Genomic DNA, 27999 nt, shown 5'->3' on the forward strand with positions numbered 1-27999 from the left:
GCTCGAAACATGTCAACCTTGGTTTTGAGAATCTCTCCCGGAGTTTGAGAGATTTGGACGTGAAAGGGTTCCAGTCTTGTCAGGGATTGGGAACCCTTCGCCAGAATATGCAAACTTTCAGCGGGATTTCCAAAATGTTGAAAGGAACTCGAAACATGTCAACCATGGTTTTGAGAATCTCTCCCGGAGTTTGAGAGATTTGGACGTGAAAGGGTACCAGTCTTGTCGGGGATTGGGAACCCTTCGCGAGAATGTCCAAAGTTTCAGCGGGATTTCCAAAATGTTGAAAGGAACTCGAAACATGTCAACCTTGGTTTTGAGAATCTCTCCCGGAGTTTGAGAGATTTGGATGTGAAAGGGTACCAATCTTGTGGGGTTTGGGAACCCTTCGCCAGAATGTCCAAAGTTTCAGCGGGATTTCCAAAATGTTGAAAGGAACGCGAAACATGTCAAACTTGGTTTTGAGAATCTCTCCCGGAGTTTGAGAGATTTGGACGTGAAAGGGTACCAGTCTTGTCGGGGATTGGGAACCCTTCGCGAGAATGTCCAAAGTTTCAGCAGGATTTCCAAAATGTTGAAAGGAACTCGAAACATGTCAACCTTGGTTTTGAGAATCTCTCCCGGAGTTTGAGAGATTTGGACGTGAAAGGGTACCAGTCTTTTCGGGGATTGGGAACCCTTCGCGAGAATGTCCAAAGTTTCAGCGGGATTTCCAAAATGTTGAAAGGAACTCGAAACATGTCAACCTTGGTTTTGAGAATCTCTTTCAGACTTTGAGAGATTTGGACGTGAAAGGGTACCAATCGTGTCGGGGTCGGGAACCCTTCGCGAGAATGTCCAAAGTTTCAGCGGGATTTCCAAAATGTTGAAAGGAACTCGAAACATGTCAACCTTGGTTTTGAGAATCTCTCCCGGAGTTTGAGAGATTTGGACATGAAAGGGTACCAATCTTGTCGGGGATTGGGAACCCTTGGCGAGAATGTCCAAAGTTTCAGCGGGATTTCCAAAATGTTGAAAGGAACTCGAAACATGTTGACCTTGGTTTTGAGAATCTCTCCCGGAGTTTGAGAGATTTGGACGTGAAAGGGTACCAATCTTGTCGGGGTTTGGGAACCCTTCGCGAGAAAGTCCAAAGTTTCAGCGGGATTTCCAAAATGTTGAAAGGAACTCGAAACATGTCAACCTTGGTTTTGAGAATCTCTCCCGGAGTTTGAGAGATTTGGACGTGAAAGGGTACCAGTCTTGTCGGGGATTGGGAACCCTTCGCGAGAATGACCAAAGTTTCAGCGGGATTTCTAAAATGTTGAAAGGAGCTCGAAACATGTCAACCTTGGTTTTGAGAATCTCTCCCGGAGTTTGAGAGATTTGGACGTGAAAGGGTACCAATCTTGTCGGGGATTGGGAACCCTTCGCGAGAATGTCCAAAGTTTCAGCGGGATTTCCAAAATGTTGAGAGGAACTCGAAACATGTCAACCTCGGTTTTGAGAATCTCTCCCGGAGTTTGAGAGATTTGGACGTGAAAGGGTACCAGTCTTGTCGGGGATTGGGAACCCTTCGCGAGAATGACCAAAGTTTCAGCGGGATTTCTAAAATGTTGAAAGGAACTCGAAACATGTCAACCTTGGTTTTGAGAATCTCTCCCGGAGTTTGAGAGATTTGGACGTGAAAGGGTACCAGTCTTGTCGGGGATTGGGAACCCTTCGCGAGAATGTCCAAAGTTTCAGCAGGATTTCCAAAATGTTGAAAGGAACTCGAAACATGTCAACCTTGGTTTTGAGAATCTCTCCCGGAGTTTGAGAGATTTGGACGTGAAAGGGTACCAGTCTTGTCGGGGATTGGGAACCCTTCGCGAGAATGTCCAAAGTTTCAGCGGGATTTCCAAAATGTTGAAAGGAACTCGAAACATGTCAACCTCGGTTTTGAGAATCTCTTTCAGACTTTGAGAGATTTGGACGTGAAAGGGTACCAATCGTGTCGGGGTCGGGAACCCTTCGCGAGAATGTCCAAAGTTTCAGCGGGATTTCCAAAATGTTGAAAGGAACTCTAAACATGTTGACCTTGGTTTTGACAATCTCTCCCGGAGTTTGAGAGATTTGGACGTGAAAGGGTACCAATCTTGTCGGGGATTGGGAAGCCTTCGCGAGAATGTCCAAAGTTTCAGCGGGATTTCCAAAATGTTGAAAGGAACTCGAACCATGTCAACCATGGTTTTGAGAATCTCTCCCGGAGTTTGAGAGATTTGGACGTGACAGGGTACCAATCTTGTCGAAGATTGGGAACCCTTTGCGACAATGTCCAAAGTTTCAGCGGGATTTCCAAAATGTTGAAAGGAACTCGAAACATGTCAACCTTGGTTTTGAGAATCTCTCCCGGAGTTTGAGAGATTTGGACATGAAAGGGTACCAATCTTGTCGGGGATTGGGAACCCTTCTCCAGAATGTCCAAAGTTTCAGCGGGATTTCCAAAATGTTGAAAGGAACTCGAAACATGTCAACCTTGGTTTTGAGAATCTCTCCCGGAGTTTGAGAGATTTGGACGTGAAAGGGTACCAATCTTGTCGGGGATTGGGAACCCTTCGCGACAATGTCCAAAGTTTCAGCGGGATTTCCAAAATGTTGAAAGGAACTCGAAACATGTCAACCTTGGTTTTGAGAATCTCTTTCAGACTTTGAGAGATTTGGACGTGAAAGGGTACCAATCGTGTCGGGGATCGGGAACCCTTCGCGAGAAAGTCCAAGGTTTCAGTGGGATTTCCAAAATGTTGAAAGGAACTCGAAACATGTCAACCTTGGTTTTGAGAATCTCTCCCGGAGTTTGAGAGATTTGGACGTGAAAGGGTACCAGTCTTGTCGGGGATTGGGAACCCTTCGCGAGAATGTCCAAAGTTTCAGCGTGATTTCCAAAATGTTGAAAGGAACTCGAAACATGTCAACCTTGGTTTTGAGAATCTCTCCCGGAGTATGAGAGATTTGGACGTGAAAGGGTACCAATCTTGTCGGGGATTGGGAACCCTTCGCGAGAATGTCCAAAGTTTCAGCGGGATTTCCAAAATGTTGAAAGGAACTCGAAACATGTCAACCATGGTTTTGAGAATCTCTCCCGGAGTTTGAGAGATTTGGACGTGAAAGGGTACCAGTCTTGTCGGGGATTGGGAACCCTTCGCGAGAATGTCCAAAGTTTCAGCGTGATTTCCAAAATGTTGAAAGGAACTCGAAACATGTCAACCTTGGTTTTGAGAATCTCTCCCGGAGTTTGAGAGATTTGGACGTGAAAGGGTACCAATCTTGTCGGGGTTTGGGAACCCTTCGCGAGAAAGTCCAAAGTTTCAGCGGGATTTCCAAAATGTTGAAAGGAACTCGAAACATGTCAAACTTGGTTTTGAGAATCTCTCCCGGAGTTTGAGAGATTTGGACGTGAAAGGGTACCAGTCTTGTCGGGGATTGGGAACCCTTCGCGAGAATGACCAAAGTTTCAGCGGGATTTCTAAAATGTTGAAAGGAGCTCGAAACATGTCAACCTTGGTTTTGAGAATCTCTCCCGGAGTTTGAGAGATTTGGACGTGAAAGGGTACCAATCTTGTCAGGGATTGGGAACCCTTCGCGAGAATGTCCAAAGTTTCAGCGGGATTTCCAAAATGTTGAAAGGAACTCGAAACATGTCAACCTTGGTTTTGAGAATCTCTCCCGGAGTTTGAGAGATTTGGACGTGAAAGGGTACCAATCTTGTCGGGGATTGGGAACCCTTCGCGAGAATGTCCAAAGTTTCAGCGGGATTTCCAAAATGTTGAAAGGAAGTCGAAACATGTCAACCTTGGTTTTGACAATCTCTCCCGGAGTTTGAGAGATTTGGACATGAAAGGGTACCAATCTTGTCGGGGATTGGGAACCCTTCGCCAGAATGTCCAAAGTTTCAGCGGGATTTCCAAAATGTTGAAAGGAACTCGAAACATGTTGACCTTGGTTTTGACAATCTCTCCCGGAGTTTGAGAGATTTGGACGTGAAAGGGTACCAGTCTTGTCAGGGATTGGGAACCCTTCGCGAGAAAGTCCAAAGTTTCAGCGGGATTTCCAAAATGTTGAAAGGAAATCGAAACATGTCAACCTTGGTTTTGAGAATCTCTCCCGGAGTTTGAGAGATTTGGACGTGAAAGGGTACCAATCTTGTCGGGGATTGGGAAGCCTTCGCGAGAATGTCCAAAGTTTCAGCGGGATTTCCAAAATGTTGAAAGGAACTCGAACCATGTCAACCATGGTTTTGAGAATCTCTCCCGGAGTTTGAGAGATTTGGACGTGACAGGGTACCAATCTTGTCGAAGATTGGGAACCCTTCGCGACAATGTCCAAAGTTTCAGCGGGATTTCCAAAATGTTGAAAGGAACTCGAAACATGTCAACCTTGGTTTTGAGAATCTCTCCCGGAGTTTGAGAGATTTGGACATGAAAGGGTACCAATCTTGTCGGGGATTGGGAACCCTTCGCCAGAATGTCCAAAGTTTCAGCGGGATTTCCAAAATGTTGAAAGGAACTCGAAACATGTCAACCTTGGTTTTGAGAATCTCTCCCGGAGTTTGAGAGATTTGGACGTGAAAGGGTACCAATCTTGTCGGGGATTGGGAACCCTTCGCGACAATGTCCAAAGTTTCAGCGGGATTTCCAAAATGTTGAAAGGAACTCGAAACATGTCAAACTTGGTTTTGAGAATCTCTCCCGGAGTTTGAGAGATTTGCACGTGAAAGGGTACCAATCTTGTCGGGGATTGGGAACCCTTCGCGACAATGTCCAAAGTTTCAGCGGGATTTCCAAAATGTTGAAAGGAACTCGAAACATGTCAACCTTGGTTTTGAGAATCTCTCCCGGAGTTTGAGAGATTTGGACATGAAAGGGTGCCAATCTTGTCGGGGATTGGGAACCCTTCTCCAGAATGTCCAAAGTTTCAGCGGGATTTCCAAAATGTTGAAAGGAACTCGAAACATGTCAACCTTGGTTTTGAGAATCTCTCCCGGAGTTTGAGAGATTTGGACGTGAAAGGGTACCAATCTTGTCGGGGATTGGGAACCCTTCGCGACAATGTCCAAAGTTTCAGCGGGATTTCCAAAATGTTGAAAGGAACTCGAAACATGTCAACCTTGGTTTTGAGAATCTCTTTCAGACTTTGAGAGATTTGGACGTGAAAGGGTACCAATCGTGTCGGGGATCGGGAACCCTTCGCGAGAAAGTCCAAGGTTTCAGTGGGATTTCCAAAATGTTGAAAGGAACTCGAAACATGTCAACCTTGGTTTTGAGAATCTCTCCCGGAGTTTGAGAGATTTGGACGTGAAAGGGTACCAGTCTTGTCGGGGATTGGGAACCCTTCGCGAGAATGTCCAAAGTTTCAGCGTGATTTCCAAAATGTTGAAAGGAACTCGAAACATGTCAACCTTGGTTTTGAGAATCTCTCCCGGAGTTTGAGAGATTTGGACGTGAAAGGGTACCAATCTTGTCGGGGTTTGGGAACCCTTCGCGAGAAAGTCCAAAGTTTCAGCGGGATTTCCAAAATGTTGAAAGGAACTCGAAACATGTCAAACTTGGTTTTGAGAATCTCTTTCAGACTTTGAGAGATTTGGACGTGAAAGTGTACCAGTCTTGTCGGGGATTGGGAACCCTTCGCGAGAATGACCAAAGTTTCAGCGGGATTTCTAAAATGTTGAAAGGAGCTCGAAACATGTCAACCTTGGTTTTGAGAATCTCTCCCGGAGTTTGAGAGATTTGGACGTGAAAGGGTACCAATCTTGTCAGGGATTGGGAACCCTTCGCGAGAATGTCCAAAGTTTCAGCGGGATTTCCAAAATGTTGAAAGGAACTCGAAACATGTCAACCTTGGTTTTGAGAATCTCTCCCGGAGTTTGAGAGATTTGGACGTGAAAGGGTACCAATCTTGTCGGGGATTGGGAACCCTTCGCCAGAATGTCCAAAGTTTCAGCGGGATTTCCAAAATGTTGAAAGGAACTCGAAACATGTCAACCTTGGTTTTGAGAATCTCTCCCGGAGTTTGAGAGATTTGGACATGAAAGGGTACCAATCTTGTCGGGGATTGGGAACCCTTCGCCAGAATGTCCAAAGTTTCAGCGGGATTTCCAAAATGTTGAAAGGAACTCGAAACATGTTGACCTTGGTTTTGACAATCTCTCCCGGAGTTTGAGAGATTTGGACGTGAAAGGGTACCAATCTTGTCAGGGATTGGGAACCCTTCGCGAGAAAGTCCAAAGTTTCAGCGGGATTTCCAAAATGTTGAAAGGAAATCGAAACATGTCAACCTTGGTTTTGAGAATCTCTCCCGGAGTTTGAGAGATTTGGACGTGAAAGGGTACCAATCTTGTCGGGGATTGGGAAGCCTTCGCGAGAATGTCCAAAGTTTCAGCGGGATTTCCAAAATGTTGAAAGGAACTCGAACCATGTCAACCATGGTTTTGAGAATCTCTCCCGGAGTTTGAGAGATTTGGACGTGAAAGGGTACCAATCTTGTCGAAGATTGGGAACCCTTCGCGACAATGTCCAAAGTTTCAGCGGGATTTCCAAAATGTTGAAAGGAACTCGAAACATGTCAACCTTGGTTTTGAGAATCTCTCCCGGAGTTTGAGAGATTTGGACATGAAAGGGTACCAATCTTGTCGGGGATTGGGAACCCTTCGCCAGAATGTCCAAAGTTTCAGCGGGATTTCCAAAATGTTGAAAGGAACTCGAAACATGTCAACCTTGGTTTTGAGAATCTCTCCCGGAGTTTGAGAGATTTGGACGTGAAAGGGTACCAATCTTGTCGGGGATTGGGAACCCTTCGCGACAATGTCCAAAGTTTCAGCGGGATTTCCAAAATGTTGAAAGGAACTCGAAACATGTCAACCTTGGTTTTGAGAATCTCTCCCGGAGTTTGAGAGATTTGCACGTGAAAGGGTACCAATCTTGTCGGGGATTGGTAACCCTTCGCGAGAAAGTCCAAGGTTTCAGTGGGATTTCCAAAATGTTGAAAGGAACTCGAAACATGTCAACCTTGGTTTTGAGAATCTCTCCCGGAGTTTGAGAGATTTGGACGTGAAAGGGTACCAGTCTTGTCGGGGATTGGGAACCCTTCGCGAGAATGTCCAAAGTTTCAGCGTGATTTCCAAAATGTTGAAAGGAACTCGAAACATGTCAACCTTGGTTTTGAGAATCTCTCCCGGAGTTTGAGAGATTTGGACGTGAAAGGGTACCAATCTTGTCGGGGATTGGGAACCCTTCGCGAGAATGTCCAAAGTTTCAGCGGGATTTCCAAAATGTTGAAAGGAACTCGAAACATGTCAACCATGGTTTTGAGAATCTCTCCCGGAGTTTGAGAGATTTGGACGTGAAAGGGTACCAGTCTTGTCGGGGATTGGGAACCCTTCGCGAGAATGTCCAAAGTTTCAGCGGGATTTCCAAAATGTTTGAAAGGAACTCGAAACATGTCAACCTTGGTTTTGAGAATCTCTCACGGAGTTTGAGAGATTTTGACGTGAAAGGGTACCAATCTTGTCAGGGATTGGGAACCCTTCGCCAGAATATGCAAACTTTCAGCAGGATTTCCAAAATGTTGAAAGGAACTCGAAACATGTCAACCTTGGTTTTGAGAATCTCTCCCGGAGTTTGAGAGATTTGGACGTGAAAGGGTACCAGTCTTGTCGGGGATTGGGAACCCTTCGCGAGAAAGTCCAAAGTTTCAGCGGGATTTCCAAAATGTTGAAAGGAACTCGAAACATGTCAAACTTGGTTTTGAGAATCTCTCCCGGAGTTTGAGAGATTTGGACGTGAACGGGTACCAATCTTGTCGGGGATTGGGAACCCTTCGCGAGAATGTCCAAAGTTTCAGCGGGATTTCCAAAATGTTGAAAGGAACTCGAAACATGTCAACCATGGTTTTGAGAATCTCTCCCGGAGTTTGAGAGATTTGGACGTGAAAGGGTACCAATCTTGTCGAAGATTGGGAACCCTTCGCGACAATGTCCAAAGTTTCAGCGGGATTTCCAAAATGTTGAAAGGAACTCGAAACATGTCAACCTTGGTTTTGAGAATCTCTTTCAGACTTTGAGAGATTTGGACGTGAAAGGGTACCAATCGTGTCGGGGATCGGGAACCCTTCGCGAGAATGTCCAAAGTTTCAGTGGGATTTCCAAAATGTTGAAAGGAACTCGAAACATGTCAACCTTGGTTTTGAGAATCTCTCCCGGAGTTTGAGAGATTTGGACATGAAAGGGTACCAATCTTGTCGGGGATTGGGAACCCTTCGCCAGAATGTCCAAAGTTTCAGCGGGATTTCCAAAATGTTGAAAGGAACTCGAAACATGTCAACCTTGGTTTTGAGAATCTCTCCCGGAGTTTGAGAGATTTGGACGTGAAAGGGTACCAATCTTGTCGGGGATTGGGAAGCCTTCGCGAGAATGTCCAAAGTTTCAGCGGGATTTCCAAAATGTTGAAAGGAACTCGAACCATGTCAACCATGGTTTTGAGAATCTCTCCCGGAGTTTGAGAGATTTGGACGTGAAAGGGTACCAATCTTGTCGAAGATTGGGAACCCTTCGCGACAATGTCCAAAGTTTCAGCGGGATTTCCAAAATGTTGAAAGGAACTCGAAACATGTCAACCTTGGTTTTGAGAATCTCTCCCGGAGTTTGAGAGATTTGGACGTGAAAGGGTACCAATCTTGTCGGGGATTGGGAACCCTTTGCGAGAATGTCCAAAGTTTCAGCGGGATTTCCAAAATGTTGAAAGGAACTCGAACCATGTCAACCTTGGTTTTGAGAATCTCTCCCGGAGTTTGAGAGATTTGGACGTGAAAGGGTACCAATCTTGTCGGGGATCGGGAACCCTTCGCGAGAATGTCCAAAGTTTCAGCGGGATTTCCAAAATGTTGAAAGGAACTCGAAACATGTCAACCTTGGTTTTGAGAATCTCTCCCGGAGTTTGAGAGATTTGGACGTGAAATGGTACCAATCTTGTCAGGGATTGGGAACCCTTCGCGAGAATGTCCAAAGTTTCAGCGTGATTTCCAAAATGTTGAAAGGAACTCGAAACATGTCAACTTTGGTTTTGAGAATCTCTCCCGGAGTTTGAGAGATTTGGACGTGAAAGGGTACCAATCTTGTCGGGGATTGGGAACCCTTCGCGAGAATGTCCAAAGTTTCAGCGGGATTTCCAAAATGTTGAAAGGAACTCGAAACATGTCAGCCTTGGTTTTGAGAATCTCTCCCGGAGTTTGAGAGATTTGCACGTGAAAGGGTACCAGTCTTGTCGGGGATTGGGAACCCTTCGCGAGAATGTCCAAAGTTTCAGCGGGATTTCCAAAATGTTGAAAGGAACTCGAAACATGTCAACCTTGGTTTTGAGAATCTCTCCCGGAGTTTGAGAGATTTGGACGTGAAAGGGTACCAATCTTGTCGGGGATTGGGAACCCTTCGCGAGAAAGTCCAAAGTTTCAGCGGGATTTCCAAAATGTTGAAAGGAACTCGAAACATGTCAACCTTGGTTTTGAGAATCTCTCCCGGAGTTTGAGAGATTTGGACGTGAAAGGGTACCAGTCTTGTTGGGGATTGGGAACCCTTCGCGAGAATGTCCAAAGTTTCAGCGTGATTTCCAAAATGTTGAAAGGAACTCGAAACATGTCAACCTTGGTTTTGAGAATCTCTCCCGGAGTTTGAGAGATTTGGACGTGAAAGGGTACCAATCTTGTCGGGGATTGGGAACCCTTCGCGAGAAAGTCCAAAGTTTCAGCGGGATTTCCAAAATGTTGAAAGGAACTCGAAACATGTCAACCATGGTTTTGAGAATCTCTCCCGGAGTTTGAGAGATTTGGACGTGAAAGGGTACCAATCTTGTCGGGGATTGGGAACCCTTCGCGACAATGTCCAAAGTTTCAGCGGGATTTCCAAAATGTTGAAAGGAACTCGAAACATGTCAACCTTGGTTTTGAGAATCTCTCCCGGAGTTTGAGAGATTTGGACGTGAAATGGTACCAATCTTGTCAGGAATTGGGAACCCTTCGCCAGAATATGCAAACTTTCAGCAGGATTTCCAAAATGTTGAAAGGAACTCGAAACATGTCAACCTTGGTTTTGACAATCTCTCCCGGAGTTTGAGAGATTTGGACGTGAAAGGGTACCAGTCTTGTCGGGGATTGGGAACCCTTCGCGAGAATGTCCAAAGTTTCAGCGGGATTTCCAAAATGTTGAAAGGAACTCGAAACATGTCAACCTTGGTTTTGAGAATCTCTCCCGGAGTTTGAGAGATTTGGACGTGAAAGGGTACCAATCTTGTCGGGGATTGGGAACCCTTCGCGAGAAAGTCCAAAGTTTCAGCGGGATTTCCAAAATGTTGAAAGGAACTCGAAACATGTCAACCTTGGTTTTGAGAATCCCTCCCGGAGTTTGAGAGATTTGGACGTGAAAGGGTACCAATCTTGTCGAAGATTGGGAACCCTTCGCGACAATGTCCAAAGTTTCAGCGGGATTTCCAAAATGTTGAAAGGAACTCGAAACATGTCAACCTTGGTTTTGAGAATCTCTGCCGGAGTTTGAGAGATTTGGACGTGAAAGGGTACCAATCTTGTCGGGGATTGGGAACCCTTCGCGACAATGTCCAAAGTTTCAGCGGGATTTCCAAAATGTTGAAAGGAACTCGAAACATGTCAACCTTGGTTTTGAGAATCTCTCCCGGAGTTTGAGAGATTTGGACATGAAAGGGTACCAATCTTGTCGGGGATTGGGAACCCTTCGCCAGAATGTCCAAAGTTTCAGCGGGATTTCCAAAATGTTGAAAGGAACTCGAAACATGTCAACCTTGGTTTTGAGAATCTCTCCCGGAGTTTGAGAGATTTGGACGTGAAAGGGTACCAATCTTGTCGGAGATTGGGAACCCTTTGCGAGAAAGTCCAAAGTTTCAGCGGGATTTCCAAAATGTTGAAAGGAACTCGAAACATGTCAACCTTGGTTTTGAGAATCTCTCCCGGAGTTTGAGAGATTTGGACGTGAAAGGGTACCAGTCTTGTTGGGGATTGGGAACCCTTCGCGAGAATGTCCAAAGTTTCAGCGGGATTTCCAAAATGTTGAAAGGAACTCGAAACATGTCAACCTTGGTTTTGAGAATCTCTCCCGGAGTTTGAGAGATTTGCACGTGAAAGGGTACCAGTCTTGTCGGGGATTGGGAACCCTTCGCGAGAATGTCCAAAGTTTCAGCGGGATTTCCAAAATGTTGAAAGGAACTCGAAACATGTCAACCTTGGTTTTGAGAATCTCTCCCGGAGTTTGAGAGATTTGGACGTGAAAGGGTACCAATCTTGTCGGGGATTGGGAACCCTTCGCGAGAATGTCCAAAGTTTCAGCGGGATTTCCAAAATGTTGAAAGGAACTCGAAACATGTCAACCTTGGTTTTGAGAATCTCTCCCGGAGTTTGAGAGATTTGGACATGAAAGGGTGCCAATCTTGTCGGGGATTGGGAACCCTTTGCGAGAATGTCCAAAGTTTCAGCGGGATTTCCAAAATGTTGAAAGGAACTCGAACCATGTCAACCTTGGTTTTGAGAATCTCTCCCGGAGTTTGAGAGATTTGGACGTGAAAGGGTACCAATCTTGTCAGGGATTGGGAACCCTTCGCGAGAATGTCCAAAGTTTCAGCGTGATTTCCAAAATGTTGAAAGGAACTCGAAACATGTCAACTTTGGTTTTGAGAATCTCTCCCGGAGTTTGAGAGATTTGGACGTGAAAGGGTACCAATCTTGTCGGGGATTGGGAACCCTTCGCAAGAATGTCCAAAGTTTCAGCGGGATTTCCAAAATGTTGAAAGGAACTCGAAACATGTCAACCATGGTTTTGAGAATCTCTCCCGGAGTTTGAGAGATTTGGACGTTAAAGGGTACCAATCTTGTCGGAGATTGGGAACCCTTTGCGAGAAAGTCCAAAGTTTCAGCGGGATTTCCAAAATGTTGAAAGGAACTCGAAACATGTCAACCTTGGTTTTGAGAATCTCTCCCGGAGTTTGAGAGATTTGGACGTGAAAGGGTACCAGTCTTGTCGGGGATTGGGAACCCTTCGCGAGAAAGTCCAAAGTTTCAGCGGGATTTCCAAAATGTTGAAAGGAACTCGAAACATGTCAAACTTGGTTTTGAGAATCTCTCCCGGAGTTTGAGAGATTTGGACGTGAACGGGTACCAATCTTGACGGGGATTGGGAACCCTTCGCGAGAATGTCCAAAGTTTCAGCGGGATTTCCAAAATGTTGAAAGGAACTCGAACCATGTCAACCTTGGTTTTGAGAATCTCTCCCGGAGTTTGAGAGATTTGGACGTGAAAGGGTACCAATCTTGTCGAAGATTGGGAACCCTTCGCGACAATGTCCAAAGTTTCAGCGGGGTTTCCAAAATGTTGAAAGGAACTCGAAACATGTCAGCCTTGGTTTTGAGAATCTCTTTCAGACTTTGAGAGATTTGGACGTGAAAGGGTACCAATCGTGTCGGGGATCGGGAACCCTTCACGAGAATGTCCAAAGTTTCAGTGGGATTTCCAAAATGTTGAAAGGAACTCGAAACATGTCAACCTTGGTTTTGAGAATCTCTCCCGGAGTTTGAGAGATTTGGACGTGAAAGGGTACCAATCTTGTCGGGGATTGGGAACCCTTCGCGAGAATGTCCAAAGTTTCAGCGGGATTTCCAAAATGTTGAAAGGAACTCGAAACATGTCAACCTTGGTTTTGAGAATCTCTCCCGGAGTTTGAGAGATTTGGACGTGAAAGGGTACCAATCTTGTCGGGGATTGGGAACCCTTTGCGAGAATGTCCAAAGTTTCAGCGGGATTTCCAAAATGTTGAAAGGAACTCGAAACATGTCAACCTTGGTTTTGAGAATCTCTCCCGGAGTTTGAGAGATTTGGACGTGAAAGGGTACCAATCTTGTCGGGGATCGGGAACCCTTCGCAAGAATGTCCAAAGTTTCAGCGGGATTTCCAAAATGTTGAAAGGAACTCGAAACATGTCAACCTTGGTTTTGAGAATCTCTGCCGGAGTTTGAGAGATTTGGACGTGAAATGGTACCAATCTTGTCAGGGATTGGGAACCCTTCGCGAGAATGTCCAAAGTTTCAGCGTGATTTCCAAAATGTTGAAAGGAACTCGAAACATGTCAACTTTGGTTTTGAGAATCTCTCCCGGAGTTTGAGAGATTTGGACGTGAAAGGGTACAAATCTTGTCGGGGATTGGGAACCCTTCGCGAGAATGTCCAAAGTTTCAGCGTGATTTCCAAAATGTTGAAAGGAACTCGAAACATGTCAACCTTGGTTTTGAGAATCTCTCCCGGAGTTTGAGAGATTTGCACGTGAAAGGGTACCAGTCTTGTCGGGGATTGGGAACCCTTCGCGAGAATGTCCAAAGTTTCAGCGAGATTTCCAAAATGTTGAAAGGAACTCGAAACATGTCAACCTTGGTTTTGAGAATCTCTCCCGGAGTTTGAGAGATTTGGACGTGAAAGGGTACCAATCTTGTCGGGGATTGGGAACCCTTCGCGAGAAAGTCCAAAGTTTCAGCGGGATTTCCAAAATGTTGAAAGGAACTCGAAACATGTCAACCATGGTTTTGAGAATCTCTCCCGGAGTTTGAGAGATTTGGACGTGAAAGGGTACCAATCTTGTCGGGGATTGGGAACCCTTCGCGACAATGTCCAAAGTTTCAGCGGGATTTCCAAAATGTTGAGAGGAACTCGAAACATGTCAACCTTGGTTTTGAGAATCTCTCCCGGAGTTTGAGAGATTTGGACGTGAAAGGGTACCAATCTTGTCAGGAATTGGGAACCCTTCGCCAGAATATCCAAACTTTCAGCAGGATTTCCAAAATGTTGAAAGGAACTCGAAACATGTCAACCTTGGTTTTGACAATCTCTCCCGGAGTTTGAGAGGTTTGGACGTGAAAGGGTACCAGTCTTGTCGGGGATTGGGAACCCTTCGCGAGAATGTCCAAAGTTTCAGCGGGATTTCCAAAATGTTGAAAGGAACTCGAAACATGTCAACCTTGGTTTTGAGAATCTCTCCCGGAGTTTGAGAGATTTGGACGTGAAAGGGTACCAATCTTGTCGGGGATTGGGAACCCTTCGCGAGAAAGTCCAAAGTTTCAGCGGGATTTCCAAAATGTTGAAAGGAACTCGAAACATGTCAACCTTGGTTTTGAGAATCCCTCCCGGAGTTTGAGAGATTTGGACGTGAAAGGGTACCAATCTTGTCGAAGATTGGGAACCCTTCGCGACAATGTCCAAAGTTTCAGCGGGATTTCCAAAATGTTGAAAGGAACTCGAAACATGTCAACCTTGGTTTTGAGAATCTCTGCCGGAGTTTGAGAGATTTGGACGTGAAAGGGTACCAATCTTGTCGGGGATTGGGAACCCTTCGCGACAATGTCCAAAGTTTCAGCGGGATTTCCAAAATGTTGAAAGGAACTCGAAACATGTCAACCTTGGTTTTGAGAATCTCTCCCGGAGTTTGAGAGATTTGGACATGAAAGGGTACCAATCTTGTCGGGGATTGGGAACCCTTCGCCAGAATGTCCAAAGTTTCAGCGGGATTTCCAAAATGTTGAAAGGAACTCGAAACATGTCAACCTTGGTTTTGAGAATCTCTCCCGGAGTTTGAGAGATTTGGACGTTAAAGGGTACCAATCTTGTCGGAGATTGGGAACCCTTTGCGAGAAAGTCCAAAGTTTCAGCGGGATTTCCAAAATGTTGAAAGGAACTCGAAACATGTCAACCTTGGTTTTGAGAATCTCTCCCGGAGTTTGAGAGATTTGGACGTGAAAGGGTACCAGTCTTGTTGGGGATTGGGAACCCTTCGCGAGAATGTCCAAAGTTTCAGCGGGATTTCCAAAATGTTGAAAGGAACTCGAAACATGTCAACCTTGGTTTTGAGAATCTCTCCCGGAGTTTGAGAGATTTGCACGTGAAAGGGTACCAGTCTTGTCGGGGATTGGGAACCCTTCGCGAGAATGTCCAAAGTTTCAGCGGGATTTCCAAAATGTTGAAAGGAACTCGAAACATGTCAACCTTGGTTTTGAGAATCTCTCCCGGAGTTTGAGAGATTTGGACGTGAAAGGGTACCAATCTTGTCGGGGATTGGGAACCCTTCGCGAGAATGTCCAAAGTTTCAGCGGGATTTCCAAAATGTTGAAAGGAACTCGAAACATGTCAACCTTGGTTTTGAGAATCTCTCCCGGAGTTTGAGAGATTTGGACATGAAAGGGTGCCAATCTTGTCGGGGATTGGGAACCCTTTGCGAGAATGTCCAAAGTTTCAGCGGGATTTCCAAAATGTTGAAAGGAACTCGAACCATGTCAACCTTGGTTTTGAGAATCTCTCCCGGAGTTTGAGAGATTTGGACGTGAAAGGGTACCAATCTTGTCGGGGATCGGGAACCCTTCGCAAGAATGTCCAAAGTTTCAGCGGGATTTCCAAAATGTTGAAAGGAACTCGAAACATGTCAACCTTGGTTTTGAGAATCTCTGCCGGAGTTTGAGAGATTTGGACGTGAAAGGGTACCAATCTTGTCAGGGATTGGGAACCCTTCGCAAGAATGTCCAAAGTTTCAGCGTGATTTCCAAAATGTTGAAAGGAACTCGAAACATGTCAACTTTGGTTTTGAGAATCTCTCCCGGAGTTTGAGAGATTTGGACGTGAAAGGGTACCAATCTTGTCGGGGATTGGGAACCCTTCGCAAGAATGTCCAAAGTTTCAGCGGGATTTCCAAAATGTTGAAAGGAACTCGAAACATGTCAACCTTGGTTTTGAGAATCTCTCCCGGAGTTTGAGAGATTTGGACGTTAAAGGGTACCAATCTTGTCGGAGATTGGGAACCCTTTGCGAGAAAGTCCAAAGTTTCAGCGGGATTTCCAAAATGTTGAAAGGAACTCGAAACATGTCAACCTTGGTTTTGAGAATCTCTCCCGGAGTTTGAGAGATTTGGACGTGAAAGGGTACCAGTCTTGTTGGGGATTGAGAACCCTTCGCGAGAATGTCCAAAGTTTCAGCGTGATTTCCAGAATGTTGAAAGGAACTCGAAACATGTCAACCTTGGTTTTGAGAATCTCTCCCGGAGTTTGAGAGATTTGCACGTGAAAGGGTACCAGTCTTGTCGGGGATTGGGAACCCTTCGCGACAATGTCCAAAGTTTCAGCGGGATTTCCAAAATGTTGAAAGGAACTCGAAACATGTCAACCTTGGTTTTGAGAATCTCTCCCGGAGTTTGAGAGATTTGCACGTGAAAGGGTACCAATCTTGTCGGGGATTGGGAACCCTTCGCGAGAAAGTCCAAGGTTTCAGTGGGATTTCCAAAATGTTGAAAGGAACTCGAAACATGTCAACCTTGGTTTTGAGAATCTCTCCCGGAGTTTGAGAGATTTGGACGTGAAAGGGTACCAGTCTTGTCGGGGATTGGGAACCCTTCGCGAGAATGTCCAAAGTTTCAGCGTGATTTCCAAAATGTTGAAAGGAACTCGAAACATGTCAACCTTGGTTTTGAGAATCTCTCCCGGAGTTTGAGAGATTTGGACGTGAAAGGGTACCAATCTTGTCGGGGATTGGGAACCCTTCGCGAGAATGTCCAAAGTTTCAGCGGGATTTCCAAAATGTTGAAAGGAACTCGAAACATGTCAACCATGGTTTTGAGAATCTCTCCCGGAGTTTGAGAGATTTGGACGTGAAAGGGTACCAGTCTTGTCGGGGATTGGGAACCCTTCGCGAGAATGTCCAAAGTTTCAGCGGGATTTCCAAAATGTTGAAAGGAACTCGAAACATGTCAACCTTGGTTTTGAGAATCTCTCACGGAGTTTGAGAGATTTTGACGTGAAAGGGTACCAATCTTGTCAGGGATTGGGAACCCTTCGCCAGAATATGCAAACTTTCAGCAGGATTTCCAAAATGTTGAAAGGAACTCGAAACATGTCAACCTTGGTTTTGAGAATCTCTCCCGGAGTTTGAGAGATTTGGACGTGAAAGGGTACCAGTCTTGTCGGGGATTGGGAACCCTTCGCGAGAAAGTCCAAAGTTTCAGCGGGATTTCCAAAATGTTGAAAGGAACTCGAAACATGTCAAACTTGGTTTTGAGAATCTCTCCCGGAGTTTGAGAGATTTGGACGTGAACGGGTACCAATCTTGTCGGGGATTGGGAACCCTTCGCGAGAATGTCCAAAGTTTCAGCGGGATTTCCAAAATGTTGAAAGGAACTCGAAACATGTCAACCATGGTTTTGAGAATCTCTCCCGGAGTTTGAGAGATTTGGACGTGAAAGGGTACCAATCTTGTCGAAGATTGGGAACCTTCGCGACAATGTCCAAAGTTTCAGCGGGGTTTCCAAAATGTTGAAAGGAACTCGAAACATGTCAGCCTTGGTTTTGAGAATCTCTTTCAGACTTTGAGAGATTTGGACGTGAAAGGGTACCAATCGTGTCGGGGATCGGGAACCCTTCGCGAGAATGTCCAAAGTTTCAGTGGGATTTCCAAAATGTTGAAAGGAACTCGAAACATGTCAACCTTGGTTTTGAGAATCTCTCCCGGAGTTTGAGAGATTTGGACGTGAAAGGGTACCAATCTTGTCGGGGATTGGGAACCCTTCGCGAGAATGTCCAAAGTTTCAGCGTGATTTCCAAAATGTTGAAAGGAACTCGAAACATGTCAACCTTGGTTTTGAGAATCTCTCCCGGAGTTTGAGAGATTTGCACGTGAAAGGGTACCAGTCTTGTCGGGGATTGGGAACCCTTCGCGAGAATGTCCAAAGTTTCAGCGGGATTTCCAAAATGTTGAAAGGAACTCGAAACATGTCAACCTTGGTTTTGAGAATCTCTCCCGGAGTTTGAGAGATTTGGACGTGAAAGGGTACCAATCTTGTCGGGGATTGGGAACCCTTCGCGAGAAAGTCCAAAGTTTCAGCGGGATTTCCAAAATGTTGAAAGGAACTCGAAACATGTCAACCTTGGTTTTGAGAATCTCTCCCGGAGTTTGAGAGATTTGGACGTGAAAGGGTACCAGTCTTGTTGGGGATTGGGAACCCTTCGCGAGAATGTCCAAAGTTTCAGCGTGATTTCCAAAATGTTGAAAGGAACTCGAAACATGTCAACCTTGGTTTTGAGAATCTCTCCCGGAGTTTGAGAGATTTGCACGTGAAAGGGTACCAGTCTTGTCGGGGATTGGGAACCCTTCGCGAGAATGTCCAAAGTTTCAGCGAGATTTCCAAAATGTTGAAAGGAACTCGAAACATGTCAACCTTGGTTTTGAGAATCTCTCCCGGAGTTTGAGAGATTTGGACGTGAAAGGGTACCAATCTTGTCGGGGATTGGGAACCCTTCGCGACAATGTCCAAAGTTTCAGCGGGATTTCCAAAATGTTGAAAGGAACTCGAAACATGTCAACCTTGGTTTTGAGAATCTCTCCCGGAGTTTGAGAGATTTGGACGTGAAAGGGTACCAATCTTGTCAGGAATTGGGAACCCTTCGCCAGAATATGCAAACTTTCAGCAGGATTTCCAAAATGTTGAAAGGAACTCGAAACATGTCAACCTTGGTTTTGACAATCTCTCCCGGAGTTTGAGAGATTTGGACGTGAAAGGGTACCAGTCTTGTCGGGGATTGGGAACCCTTCGCGAGAATGTCCAAAGTTTCAGCGGGATTTCCAAAATGTTGAAAGGAACTCGAAACATGTCAACCTTGGTTTTGAGAATCTCTCCCGGAGTTTGAGAGATTTGGACGTGAAAGGGTACCAATCTTGTCGGGGATTGGGAACCCTTCGCGAGAAAGTCCAAAGTTTCAGCGGGATTTCCAAAATGTTGAAAGGAACTCGAAACATGTCAACCTTGGTTTTGAGAATCCCTCCCGGAGTTTGAGAGATTTGGACGTGAAAGGGTACCAATCTTGTCGAAGATTGGGAACCCTTCGCGACAATGTCCAAAGTTTCAGCGGGATTTCCAAAATGTTGAAAGGAACTCGAAACATGTCAACCTTGGTTTTGAGAATCTCTGCCGGAGTTTGAGAGATTTGGACGTGAAAGGGTACCAATCTTGTCGGGGATTGGGAACCCTTCGCGACAATGTCCAAAGTTTCAGCGGGATTTCCAAAATGTTGAAAGGAACTCGAAACATGTCAACCTTGGTTTTGAGAATCTCTCCCGGAGTTTGAGAGATTTGGACATGAAAGGGTACCAATCTTGTCGGGGATTGGGAACCCTTCGCCAGAATGTCCAAAGTTTCAGCGGGATTTCCAAAATGTTGAAAGGAACTCGAAACATGTCAACCTTGGTTTTGAGAATCTCTGCCGGAGTTTGAGAGATTTGGACGTGAAAGGGTACCAATCTTGTCGGAGATTGGGAACCCTTTGCGAGAAAGTCCAAAGTTTCAGCGGGATTTCCAAAATGTTGAAAGGAACTCGAAACATGTCAACCTTGGTTTTGAGAATCTCTCCCGGAGTTTGAGAGATTTGGACGTGAAAGGGTACCAATCTTGTCGGGGATTGGGAACCCTTCGCGAGAAAGTCCAAAGTTTCAGCGGGATTTCCAAAATGTTGAAAGGAACTCGAAACATGTCAACCTTGGTTTTGAGAATCTCTCCCGGAGTTTGAGAGATTTGGACGTGAAAGGGTACCAGTCTTGTTGGGGATTGGGAACCCTTCGCGAGAATGTCCAAAGTTTCAGCGGGATTTCCAAAATGTTGAAAGGAACTCGAAACATGTCAACCTTGGTTTTGAGAATCTCTCCCGGAGTTTGAGAGATTTGCACGTGAAAGGGTACCAGTCTTGTCGGGGATTGGGAACCCTTCGCGAGAATGTCCAAAGTTTCAGCGGGATTTCCAAAATGTTGAAAGGAACTCGAAACATGTCAACCTTGGTTTTGAGAATCTCTCCCGGAGTTTGAGAGATTTGGACGTGAAAGGGTACCAATCTTGTCGGGGATTGGGAACCCTTCGCGAGAAAGTCCAAAGTTTCAGCGGGATTTCCAAAATGTTGAAAGGAACTCGAAACATGTCAACCTTGGTTTTGAGAATCTCTGCCGGAGTTTGAGAGATTTGGACGTGAAAGGGTACCAATCTTGTCGGGGATTGGGAACCCTTCGCGACAATGTCCAAAGTTTCAGCGGGATTTCCAAAATGTTGAAAGGAACTCGAAACATGTCAACCTTGGTTTTGAGAATCTCTCCCGGAGTTTGAGAGATTTGGACATGAAAGGGTACCAATCTTGTCGGGGATTGGGAACCCTTCGCCAGAATGTCCAAAGTTTCAGCGGGATTTCCAAAATGTTGAAAGGAACTCGAAACATGTCAACCTTGGTTTTGAGAATCTCTGCCGGAGTTTGAGAGATTTGGACGTGAAAGGGTACCAATCTTCTCGGAGATTGGGAACCCTTTGCGAGAAAGTCCAAAGTTTCAGCGGGATTTCCAAAATGTTGAAAGGAACTCGAAACATGTCAACCTTGGTTTTGAGAATCTCTCCCGGAGTTTGAGAGATTTGGACGTGAAAGGGTACCAATCTTGTCGGGGATTGGGAACCCTTCGCGAGAAAGTCCAAAGTTTCAGCGGGATTTCCAAAATGTTGAAAGGAACTCGAAACATGTCAACCTTGGTTTTGAGAATCTCTCCCGGAGTTTGAGAGATTTGGACGTGAAAGGGTACCAGTCTTGTTGGGGATTGGGAACCCTTCGCGAGAATGTCCAAAGTTTCAGCGGGATTTCCAAAATGTTGAAAGGAACTCGAAACATGTCAACCTTGGTTTTGAGAATCTCTCCCGGAGTTTGAGAGATTTGCACGTGAAAGGGTACCAGTCTTGTCGGGGATTGGGAACCCTTCGCGAGAATGTCCAAAGTTTCAGCGGGATTTCCAAAATGTTGAAAGGAACTCGAAACATGTCAACCTTGGTTTTGAGAATCTCTCCCGGAGTTTGAGAGATTTGGACGTGAAAGGGTACCAATCTTGTCGGGGATTGGGAACCCTTCGCGAGAAAGTCCAAAGTTTCAGCGGGATTTCCAAAATGTTGAAAGGAACTCGAAACATGTCAACCATGGTTTTGAGAATCTCTCCCGGAGTTTGAGAGATTTGGACGTGAAAGGGTACCAATCTTGTCGAAGATTGGGAACCCTTCGCGACAATGTCCAAAGTTTCAGCGTGATTTCCAAAATGTTGAAAGGAACTCGAAACATGTCAACCTTGGTTTTGAGAATCTCTCCCGGAGTTTGAGAGATTTGGACGTGAAAGGGTACCAATCTTGTCAGGAATTGGGAACCCTTCGCCAGAATATCCAAACTTTCAGCAGGATTTCCAAAATGTTGAAAGGAACTCGAAACATGTCAAACTTGGTTTTGAGAATCTCTCCCGGAGTTTGAGAGATTTGGACGTGAACGGGTACCAATCTTGACGGGGATTGGGAACCCTTCGCGAGAATGTCCAAAGTTTCAGCGGGATTTCCAAAATGTTGAAAGGAACTCGAAACATGTCAACCATGGTTTTGAGAATCTCTCCCGGAGTTTGAGAGATTTGGACGTGAAAGGGTACCAATCTTGTCGAAGATTGGGAACCCTTCGCGACAATGTCCAAAGTTTCAGCGGGGTTTCCAAAATGTTGAAAGGAACTCGAAACATGTCAGCCTTGGTTTTGAGAATCTCTTTCAGACTTTGAGAGATTTGGACGTGAAAGGGTACCAATCGTGTCGGGGATCGGGAACCCTTCGCGAGAATGTCCAAAGTTTCAGTGGGATTTCCAAAATGTTGAAAGGAACTCGAAACATGTCAACCTTGGTTTTGAGAATCTCTCCCGGAGTTTGAGAGATTTGGATGTGAAAGGGTACCAATCTTGTCGGGGATTGGGAACCCTTCGCGAGAATGTCCAAAGTTTCAGCGGGATTTCCAAAATGTTGAAAGGAACTCGAAACATGTCAACCTTGGTTTTGAGAATCTCTCCCGGAGTTTGAGAGATTTGGACGTGAAAGGGTACCAATCTTGTCGGGGATTGGGAACCCTTTGCGAGAATGTCCAAAGTTTCAGCGGGATTTCCAAAATGTTGAAAGGAACTCGAACCATGTCAACCTTGGTTTTGAGAATCTCTCCCGGAGTTTGAGAGATTTGGACGTGAAAGGGTACCAATCTTGTCGGGGATCGGGAACCCTTCGAAGAATGTCCAAAGTTTCAGCGGGATTTCCAAAATGTTGAAAGGAACTCGAAACATGTCAACCTTGGTTTTGAGAATCTCTGCCGGAGTTTGAGAGATTTGGACGTGAAATGGTACCAATCTTGTCAGGGATTGGGAACCCTTCGCGAGAATGTCCAAAGTTTCAGCGTGATTTCCAAAATGTTGAAAGGAACTCGAAACATGTCAACTTTGGTTTTGAGAATCTCTCCCGGAGTTTGAGAGATTTGGACGTGAAAGGGTACCAATCTTGTCGGGGATTGGGAACCCTTCGCGAGAATGTCCAAAGTTTCAGCGTGATTTCCAAAATGTTGAAAGGAACTCGAAACATGTCAACCTTGGTTTTGAGAATCTCTCCCGGAGTTTGAGAGATTTGCACGTGAAAGGGTACCAGTCTTGTCGGGGATTGGGAACCCTTCGCGAGAATGTCCAAAGTTTCAGCGGGATTTCCAAAATGTTGAAAGGAACTCGAAACATGTCAACCTTGGTTTTGAGAATCTCTCCCGGAGTTTGAGAGATTTGGACGTGAAAGGGTACCAATCTTGTCGGGGATTGGGAACCCTTCGCGAGAAAGTCCAAAATTTCAGCGGGATTTCCAAAATGTTGAAAGGAACTCGAAACATGTCAACCTTGGTTTTGAGAATCTCTCCCGGAGTTTGAGAGATTTGGACGTGAAAGGGTACCAATCTTGTCAGGAATTGGGAACCCTTCGCCAGAATATCCAAACTTTCAGCAGGATTTCCAAAATGTTGAAAGGAACTCGAAACATGTCAACCTTGGTTTTGAGAATCTCTCCCGGAGTTTGAGAGATTTGGACGTGAAAGGGTACCAGTCTTGTCGGGGATTGGGAACCCTTCGCGAGAATGTCCAAAGTTTCAGCGGGATTTCCAAAATGTTGAAAGGAACTCGAAACATGTCAACCTTGGTTTTGAGAATCTCTCCCGGAGTTTGAGAGATTTGGACGTGAAAGGGTACCAATCTTGTCGAAGATTGGGAACCCTTCGCGACAATGTCCAAAGTTTCAGCGGGATTTCCAAAATGTTGAAAGGAACTCGAAACATGTCAACCTTGGTTTTGAGAATCTCTGCCGGAGTTTGAGAGATTTGGACGTGAAAGGGTACCAATCTTGTCGGGGATTGGGAACCCTTCGCGACAATGTCCAAAGTTTCAGCGGGATTTCCAAAATGTTGAAAGGAACTCGAAACATGTCAACCTTGGTTTTGAGAATCTCTCCCGGAGTTTGAGAGATTTGGACATGAAAGGGTACCAATCTTGTCGGGGATTGGGAACCCTTCGCCAGAATGTCCAAAGTTTCAGCGGGATTTCCAAAATGTTGAAAGGAACTCGAAACATGTCAACCTTGGTTTTGAGAATCTCTCCCGGAGTTTGAGAGATTTGGACGTTAAAGGGTACCAATCTTGTCGGAGATTGGGAACGCTTTGCGAGAAAGTCCAAAGTTTCAGCGGGATTTCCAAAATGTTGAAAGGAACTCGAAACATGTCAACCTTGGTTTTGAGAATCTCTCCCGGAGTTTGAGAGATTTGGACGTGAAAGGGTACCAGTCTTGTTGGGGATTGGGAACCCTTCGCGAGAATGTCCAAAGTTTCAGCGGGATTTCCAGAATGTTGAAAGGAACTCGAAACATGTCAACCTTGGTTTTGAGAATCTCTCCCGGAGTTTGAGAGATTTGCACGTGAAAGGGTACCAGTCTTGTCGGGGATTGGGAACCCTTCGCGAGAATGTCCAAAGTTTCAGCGGGATTTCCAAAATGTTGAAAGGAACTCGAAACATGTCAACCTTGGTTTTGAGAATCTCTCCCGGAGTTTGAGAGATTTGGACGTGAAAGGGTACCAATCTTGTCGGGGATTGGGAACCCTTCGCGAGAATGTCCAAAGTTTCAGCGGGATTTCCAAAATGTTGAAAGGAACTCGAAACATGTCAACCTTGGTTTTGAGAATCTCTCCCGGAGTTTGAGAGATTTGGACGTTAAAGGGTACCAATCTTGTCGGAGATTGGGAACCCTTTGCGAGAAAGTCCAAAGTTTCAGCGGGATTTCCAAAATGTTGAAAGGAACTCGAAACATGTCAACCTTGGTTTTGAGAATCTCTCCCGGAGTTTGAGAGATTTGGACGTGAAAGGGTACCAGTCTTGTTGGGGATTGGGAACCCTTCGCGAGAATGTCCAAAGTTTCAGCGTGATTTCCAGAATGTTGAAAGGAACTCGAAACATGTCAACCTTGGTTTTGAGAATCTCTCCCGGAGTTTGAGAGATTTGCACGTGAAAGGGTACCAGTCTTGTCGGGGATTGGGAACCCTTCGCGAGAATGTCCAAAGTTTCAGCGGGATTTCCAAAATGTTGAAAGGAACTCGAAACATGTCAACCTTGGTTTTGAGAATCTCTCCCGGAGTTTGAGAGATTTGGACGTGAAAGGGTACCAATCTTGTCGGGGATTGGGAACCCTTCGCGAGAAAGTCCAAAGTTTCAGCGGGATTTCCAAAATGTTGAAAGGAACTCGAAACATGTCAACCTTGGTTTTGAGAATCTCTCCCGGAGTTTGAGAGATTTGGACGTGAAAGGGTACCAGTCTTGTTGGGGATTGGGAACCCTTCGCGAGAATGTCCAAAGTTTCAGCGGGATTTCCAAAATGTTGAAAGGAACTCGAAACATGTCAACCTTGGTTTTGAGAATCTCTCCCGGAGTTTGAGAGATTTGCACGTGAAAGGGTACCAGTCTTGTCGGGGATTGGGAACCCTTCGCGAGAATGTCCAAATTTTCAGCGGGATTTCCAAAATGTTGAAAGGAACTCGAAACATGTCAACCTTGGTTTTGAGAATCTCTCCCGGAGTTTGAGAGATTTGGACGTGAAAGGGTACCAATCTTGTCGGGGATTGGGAACCCTTCGCGAGAAAGTCCAAAGTTTCAGCGGGATTTCCAAAATGTTGAAAGGAACTCGAAACATGTCAACCATGGTTTTGAGAATCTCTCCCGGAGTTTGAGAGATTTGGACGTGAAAGGGTACCAATCTTGTCGAAGATTGGGAACCCTTCGCGACAATGTCCAAAGTTTCAGCGGGATTTCCAAAATGTTGAAAGGAACTCGAAACATGTCAACCTTGGTTTTGAGAATCTCTCCCGGAGTTTGAGAGATTTGGACGTGAAAGGGTACCAATCTTGTCAGGAATTGGGAACCCTTCGCCAGAATATCCAAACTTTCAGCAGGATTTCCAAAATGTTGAAAGGAACTCGAAACATGTCAACCTTGGTTTTGACAATCTCTCCCGGAGTTTGAGAGATTTGGACGTGAAAGGGTACCAGTCTTGTCGGGGATTGGGAACCCTTCGCGAGAATGTCCAAAGTTTCAGCGGGATTTCCAAAATGTTGAAAGGAACTCGAAACATGTCAACCTTGGTTTTGAGAATCTCTCCCGGAGTGTGAGAGATTTGGACGTGAAAGGGTACCAATCTTGTCGGGGATTGGGAACCCTTCACGAGAAAGTCCAAAGTTTCAGCGGGATTTCCAAAATGTTGAAAGGAACTCGAAACATGTCAACCTTGGTTTTTAGAATCCCTCCCGGAGTTTGAGAGATTTGGACGTGAAAGGGTACCAATCTTGTCGAAGATTGGGAACCCTTCGCGACAATGTCCAAAGTTTCAGCGGGATTTCCAAAATGTTGAAAGGAACTCGAAACATGTCAACCTTGGTTTTGAGAATCTCTCCCAGACTTTGAGAGATTTGGACGTGAAAGGGTACCAATCTTGTCGGGGATTGGGAACCCTTCGCGACAATGTCCAAAGTTTCAGCGGGATTTCCAAAATGTTGAAAGGAACTCGAAACATGTCAACCTTGGTTTTGAGAATCTCTCCCGGAGTTTGAGAGATTTGGACATGAAAGGGTACCAATCTTGTCGGGGATTGGGAACCCTTCGCCAGAATGTCCAAAGTTTCAGTGGGATTTCCAAAATGTTGAAAGGAACTCGAAACATGTCAACCTTGGTTTTGAGAATCTCTCCCGGAGTTTGAGAGATTTGGACGTGAAAGGGTACCAATCTTGTCGAAGATTGGGAACCCTTCGCGACAATGTCCAAAGTTTCAGCGGGATTTCCAAAATGTTGAAAGGAACTCGAAACATGTCAACCATGGTTTTGAGAATCTCTCCCGGAGTTTGAGAGATTTGTACGTGAAAGGGTACCAATCTTGTCGAAGATTGGGAACCCTTCGCGACAATGTCCAAAGTTTCAGCGGGATTTCCAAAATGTTGAAAGGAACTCGAAACATGTCAACCTTGGTTTTGAGAATCTCTCCCGGAGTTTGAGAGATTTGGACGTGAAAGGGTACCAATCGTGTCAGGGATCGGGAACCCTTCGCGAGAATGTCCAAAGTTTCAGTGGGATTTCCAAAATGTTGAAAGGAACTCGAAACATGTCAACCTTGGTTTTGAGAATCTCTCCCGGAGTTTGAGAGATTTGGACGTGAATGGGTACCAATCTTGTCGGGGATTGGGAACCCTTCGCGACAATGTCCAAAGTTTCAGCGGGATTTCCAAAATGTTGAAAGGAACTCGAAACATGTCAACCTTGGTTTTGAGAATCTCTCCCGGAGTTTTAGAGATTTGGACGTGAAAGGGTACCAATCTTGTCAGGGATTGGGAACCCTTCGCCAGAATATCCAAACTTTCAGCAGGATTTCCAAAATGTTGAAAGGAACTCGAAACATGTCAACCTTGGTTTTGAGAATCTCTCCCGGAGTTTGAGAGATTTGGACGTGAAAGGGTACCAGTCTTGTCGGGGATTGGGAACCCTTCGCGAGAATGTCCAAAGTTTCAGCGGGATTTCCAAAATGTTGAAAGGAACTCGAAACATGTCAACCTTGGTTTTGAGAATCTCTCCCGGAGTTTGAGAGATTTGGACGTGAAAGGGTACCAATCTTGTCGGGGATTGGGAACCCTTCGCGAGAAAGTCCAAAGTTTCAGCGGGATTTCCAAAATGTTGAAAGGAACTCGAAACATGTCAACCTTGGTTTTGAGAATCTCTCCCGGAGTTTGAGAGATTTGGACGTGAAAGGGTACCAATCTTGTCGAAGATTGGGAACCCTTCGCGACAATGTCCAAAGTTTCAGCGGGATTTCCAAAATGTTGAAAGGAACTCGAAACATGTCAACCATGGTTTTGAGAATCTCTCCCGGAGTTTGAGAGATTTGTACGTGAAAGGGTACCAATCTTGTCGAAGATTGGGAACCCTTCGCGACAATGTCCAAAGTTTCAGCGGGATTTCCAAAATGTTGAAAGGAACTCGAAACATGTCAACCTTGGTTTTGAGAATCTCTCCCGGAGTTTGAGAGATTTGGACGTGAAAGGGTACCAATCGTGTCAGGGATCGGGAACCCTTCGCGAGAATGTCCAAAGTTTCAGTGGGATTTCCAAAATGTTGAAAGGAACTCGAAACATGTCAACCTTGGTTTTGAGAATCTCTCCCGGAGTTTGAGAGATTTGGACGTGAATGGGTACCAATCTTGTCGGGGATTGGGAACCCTTCGCGACAATGTCCAAAGTTTCAGCGGGATTTCCAAAATGTTGAAAGGAACTCGAAACATGTCAACCTTGGTTTTGAGAATCTCTCCCGGAGTTTGAGAGATTTGGACGTGAAAGGGTACCAATCTTGTCAGGGATTGGGAACCCTTCGCCAGAATATCCAAACTTTCAGCAGGATTTCCAAAATGTTGAAAGGAACTCGAAACATGTCAACCTTGGTTTTGAGAATCTCTCCCGGAGTTTGAGAGATTTGGACGTGAAAGGGTACCAGTCTTGTCGGGGATTGGGAACCCTTCGCGAGAATGTCCAAAGTT

The sequence above is a fragment of the Streptopelia decaocto genome (genome assembly GCF_964273445.1).
Source record: "Streptopelia decaocto genome assembly, contig: HAP1_SCAFFOLD_30, whole genome shotgun sequence".
Taxonomy (NCBI): domain Eukaryota; kingdom Metazoa; phylum Chordata; class Aves; order Columbiformes; family Columbidae; genus Streptopelia; species Streptopelia decaocto.